This window comes from Gekko japonicus, unplaced genomic scaffold (genome assembly GCF_001447785.1).
Source record: "Gekko japonicus isolate JY-2015 unplaced genomic scaffold, Gekko_japonicus_V1.1 scaffold287, whole genome shotgun sequence".
In the NCBI taxonomy this organism is placed as follows: domain Eukaryota; kingdom Metazoa; phylum Chordata; class Lepidosauria; order Squamata; family Gekkonidae; genus Gekko; species Gekko japonicus.
Window position 1 is genome coordinate 242,028 of NW_015167065.1, and position 5,834 is coordinate 247,861.

A 5,834-nucleotide genomic window follows, 5' to 3' on the forward strand; every position below is an offset into this window, starting at 1 on the left:
AAGCACCGCTTCAAGATGGCGACGATGGGCGCGGGATCACGTGACCCGCGGAGCCCGATCAGGTGACCCGCGAGGGGAAAGTGTCCTCTCACTTTCCGCCCCGCCTCCTTTGCCCGCCTGTTACTATGGCGACCGTGGCGCGACTGTGCCAGTGCTCGGGAGGGTATTCGGGCTTCTCCTCCGAGGCTTGAACGGGGGTGACAGGCCGAAATTCGCCAGGTGCCGCTTCAGAACGGAGCTCCCAGGAGAGGAGGGAAAGGCTTCTTGCAGAGGAGAGAAAGGCACATTGTTATGTATTAAAACAAACAAACTGGACTGGACATCACCCGCTGGACCATGCCAGCGCATTGGCCCTTGCCTCCACATATCTTTTGGACTGCGCTGCACAATAATTCACGACCAGGTTTTCCCTCAGCGGGCAAAACAATCCTAGAGGTGAATGTCTGCTACAGTGCAACCACAGCACAAGTTCCAGGGGGATGCTGCAGCACATGGGCTCGAATGGGGCTTTGCTGTGCCACAAACCTGTCTCTGGTCGGTCACACAGGCCGGATATGGGGGGGGGCGTGGCTAATTGCCCCAGCGCAGTTTGATGCGCGATTACGCAATCAGACGCACCGGTGCGGGTCCTTCCCTCGGCGCCGGCGGGTAAACGAGGGACCGGAGGGGAATGCACGCGCGATCACACCACGAATGTCTGGAGGCAGCCCGTGGCAAACATTTACTAGTACCTTTGAGGTACTAGTTTTTTAAGGCGCATTGTCTGCGGTAAGCCACGGGTGCGCTCCACTTCCCAGATGTTGGGGTGTGATCGCGCCTGGATAATCCGCCCACCCTCCGTGCCTCTCCCGCGGCAACTTTGCTGTGTGACCGGGGCCTCAGTTGCTTTTACCACCCCAAGCCTCATGGCTTTTTGCCAGGCTCCTCTGCAACCTGTGGTGGAGTCAGGCAGGGAGTGCCAGTCTAGTGAGGCGATGAGCCGGTTTCCAGATAACTGCTTCAGGTGGCATAATGCGGGGAGACTTGATGCCTTCCCAGTGGCATTAGAGGGGACTGGCACCTTCTGCTGAGCCTGTGCTGCCTCAGAGTTTGCTTGGACACAGATGGCGTGGGCCTAGGGTTGTTAGGTCCCTCCTGGCTACCAGCAGGGGATGGTGGGGTAGAGTTGCCAAATCCATGCTGGGGAACTCCTCTAGATTTGGGGATGGAGCCTGGGGAGGACAGGGACCTTAGTGGGCTACAATGCCATAGAGTCCACCCCCCAAAGCATCCATGTTCTCCAGGGGAACTGACCTCTGTAGTCTGGAGATGAGCTGTAATTCCAGGGGATCCCCAGGTCCCGCCTGGAGGCTGGCAACCCTACACGGGCCTTAAGGGGATGGACATAACTTGCTTGGGGCAACAAAATACCCTGAACTGACCCCGAGACAATGACTGTTTCAAGCCATAGTGGCACAAGCTGTGACAGGTGGGTTCTCCTATACTGCTGCCAGTCTGGTGACCCTTGGGAGACTTAGGTATTGAACTGGTTCTTCTTCCCCATTTCCCACCGGCTACCTTAAGACAGTAGCAATCGAAACAACACTCCCTCCCACACAGCTGCTGCTGGAAACATATTTCCCAATGTTAAATACTGGGTTCTAGATGCATTGCAGTGATCAGCTCTAGTTTATTAAGTGATTTCAGCAAACTACAAGGACAGCTAGCAGGGCTTGAGCCCTGCTTATAAAGCGTGCAAACACCACACCCAACACACACCCACTCCCAGTGACAGGCTATTTACATTACACCGCTTACCTATTGGTTTGTTCCTGGATCCAGGCGAGCTATTGTTCTAGAGAAGCAAGCTCAACCCGTTCTAGATACAGCTTGAGGAATGGCTTTAGGCTCAGTACATAACACCCAAAATGAACCATACGCCTTCTTCCCTTGTGCATTTTCTCAAACCTTCCATGCAGGGAGGAAATGTACTTTCCCAGTGACATTTTATTCCTTATAACCTCACATGTTTCTCTATTGCCAAAGTTCAAGAGTGCCCTAACAACAACTGGGGAAATCCACAAGTAAGGCTAACCTGCTATGCATACATTGTTTGCTTAAACCTAAACATATACACCATCCACAAGGCAGCGAATAAATAATCAGTGATAGCTAGAATAAGTCGAGTAGGTTGTTATAGTTGCTTTTTAAGCCACCATCTTGACAGGGCTTTTTTTGTAGAAAAAGCCCAGCAGGAAAAATGCATTAGCATAATAGGCCACACCCAACAGGAGAAACTCATTAGCATATTAGGCCACACCCTGACAGTGCAGCTCACTAGCATATTAGGCCACACCCCATGGCTTCCCCCTTGGTTAGCCTGGGCGCCCCGCGGCTCCGGGGAACCTGGGCAAGCCAGTCCTTGGAGGGAAGGGAAGGCAATTTAATCTGCTTTCCCTTGGGTTGCCCGGGCCAGGCGCCCCACGGCTGCAGGGAGCCTGTGCAAGCTGGCCCTTGGACAGGCCGGGGAAGGCACGGGGAGGCATTTAAATTCCTCCCCGATCCTTCCAGGGCCCCCCCTGGCCTGCCCGCCTCGGAGTCACGGGGGGGTCGCTCTCCAGGCCTTCCCTCTGTAGCCATGCATGCAGAGGTTTTGGCTGTAGTGGGCGTGGCCAAATCTGAAGCCAGTCAGAACTCCGTTCCTGTGCGTTCCTGCCCAAAAATAGCCCTGGTGATAGTTATTTTCAAACTGTTAAAACCAACAAGTACAAATCTTAACATTGTTTAACATAGCAGTAACCAGGCCTGTAGCTACAGTGGGGCCTCTCGGGGCCCAGCCCCCTCACCACCAAGGCTCCCTGACTTTCCATCTAGCCCAAGCCCAACTTCCAATTTTTTATTTTATTTATGGCGCTCGCTTGGGTGTATGTGTGCAAGTGCCCCCTGACTTATTTAAAGGCCTCCCAAATTAAAAAAAATCCTGGCTACAGGCCTGCCAATAACTGTGCACAGTGAGAAAAGATGTGCCTATGCAACTGCAGGTTAGGGTGGGGGAAAGAAACCAAAACCCTTGGGAAAAGATCAGCGTCCTTGCTGCTCTTCTAAACCCACAGCTATCCTATCCTCACTTCCTAGTGTTCTACTGCTTAGCAGGCTTCTCCTCCTAGTAAACACGCAGAGGATTGGACTTCAGCTGCATTTATGGAAGCGTCATATTCAAGGCTGTATTTATATGGCTACGGCTCAGAGCTAGGGCATCTGCTTGGCATAAAGAAGGCCCCAGGTCCAGTCACCGGCATCTCCAGCTAAAAGGATCAGGTAGTAGGTGATGTGAAAGGCCTCAGCCTGAGACCCTGTGGGGACCCACTGCCAATCAGAGCAGACAATACTGACAATACTGATGGATGGTTTGATTCAGTATAAGGCAGCTTCATGTATATGTACTGTTACGAGCAGTATTAATTTGTATTGGTAGAAGTGAGTACCCTCCATTCTAGGCTTGCCAAGTCCCCCCGAGGGGCGGGGAAACCCCCGCCCCAGAGGCCCATTCCCCGCCGCCGATGGATCGGGCCCCGGGGGGAACTCCACCCCGACGTGCACATCACCAGGAAGTGATGCGACCACGCCGGGCATGCTGGGGGCGGGGCCACAGTCATCCGAGGGAAAACTCTATGGTTTCCGGTCACGTCACTTCCTGGTGACATGGATGCGGCGCGCGTGCGCTCCAGGATCAACACGGGAGTCCCCTGCTTCAGGATAAGGTACAACTTGGCAACCCTACTCCATTCTGTTTGTATATACTTTCCCAAAGTTTCTGTTACCCCCTACAATGGAAAAAAGTTCCCCTGGCATAGCTTCAAAGTTATGGAAATCTTACATCTCTGTATGGGGCACTGTCTTAAGGAGTTACCAATCTTAGTCTGGAGTAGATTCTAACTAGTTTAGCTTCTGCCCTGCAGTAAGAACAAATTATTCCTTGGTACACAATAACAGACGGTTGTGAAAATCAGTAAAAATTATGCACTGTCAAGTTGCAACCAACTTGTAGCAACCACGGGACATGAGGTGTTCAAGACAAGAGACAAGTAGAGGTGGTTTGCCATTACCTTCTGCATAGCAACTCCAGTCTTCTTTAGTAGTATGACCCTATGCAAGCGCTAACTATGGCCAACCCTGCTTCCAAGCTCTAACAAGATAATGCTAGTCCGAGTTCTTCAGATTGCTGGTTAAAAAAATAGCAACATGTAACCTGATTAGGGTTGCCAGATACCCTGGTGGAGGCGGGGGTCCCACTGGCAGCCCCTGCCCCCCCCAGCTGCCATTCAGCTGGCCAACAGGATGACTTACCTGTAGACAGAGAAAGGCCCAGACCTTGTAACCAGTGTTGCTCAGGAAGTGACATCATCATGCCAGTGCAATCCAGGTGACACTGATATTTGGGCAAAAACTCTATGGTAGAAGCCAGTTTTACCACAGAGTTTTTGCCGAAATACTAGAGTGTCATCTGGACAATGCTGGCGTGATGATGTCACTTCCAGTGTGACTAGGGTTGCCAAGGATTACCTCGATCAGGAGCGGGGGACTCCCGGGTTGCTCCTGGAGCGCGCACGCGCGCCGCATACACATCACACGGAAGTGACGCGATCACGCAGGGCATGCTGGGGGCGGGGCCATGACCATCTGAGGGAAAACCGTAACCATACAAACCGTAACGTTTTCCCTCAGATGGTCATGGCCCCGCCCCCAGCGTGCCCCTGATATTTGGGCAAAAACTCTATGGTAGAAGCCAGTTTTACCACAGAGTTTTTGCCGAAATACTAGAGTGTCATCTGGACAATGCTGGCGTGATGATGTCACTTCCAGTGTGACTAGGGTTGCCAAGGATTACCTCGATCAGGAGCGGGGGACTCCCGGGTTGCTCCTGGAGCGCGCACGCGCGCCGCATCCACATCACACAGAAGTGACGCGATCACGCAGGGCACGCTGGGGGCGGGGCCATGACCATCTGAGGGTCATGACCCTGCCCCCAGCGTGATCGCGTCACTTCCTGGTGACGTGCCCGTTGGGGTGGAGCTCCCCCCGGGGCCCGATCCAGCGGCGGCGGGGAACGGGCCTCTGGGGCGGGGTTTTCCCCGCCCCCGGGGGGACTTGGCAAGCCTAAGTGTGACACTGGTGATGAGGCCTGGGCCTTTCTTTTTCTCCAGGTAAGGTCCCCCCCCATCCCCTGCTGGTCCCCAGGAGGGACCTGGCAACCCTAAACCTGATAAACCTGCTCAATTGGGTGATAAGTATGTTTTGGAAATACTAAAGTATGGGGTTGCCAGGTCCTACGTGGCTGCCTGTGGGGGCTCCAGGCTGCTGGTCGGGATCTTCTGACGTGCATATGAAGTGCATGCGCCATGATGACTTCATCCAGAAATGATGTCATTGTGTTGCTGCCATCGGGGTGGTGGTGATGCTCTACTTTTTGGGCAAAACAATGTTTTTTTTGCCCTCAAAACCATAGAGTTTGCCCAAAAGCTAGAGCGTCACCCCCCTGACGTCAGCAATGGGTTGACATCACTTCCAGGTGATGTCATCGTGACAGGGACATGTCCCTGTTCTGGGGTGGGGCTTCCCCATCTGGCAACCCTACTAAAGCAAGTTAATGTTGTAACCATACAAAATGCTTTCTCTGATTCCCCCCCCCATATGAAAATAACAGGTTGATATGGATGCCTCCGTAAATCTTTCCACAATACAAGAGTGCCTTGGTGATAAACTGTGAAATCCTGACCCCATCTAAGTCAATTGGAGCCTTCCTTTTTGACCTTTTCGAAGCCATGCTTTCATCCGCCTTGTCTCCTTATTTTGGG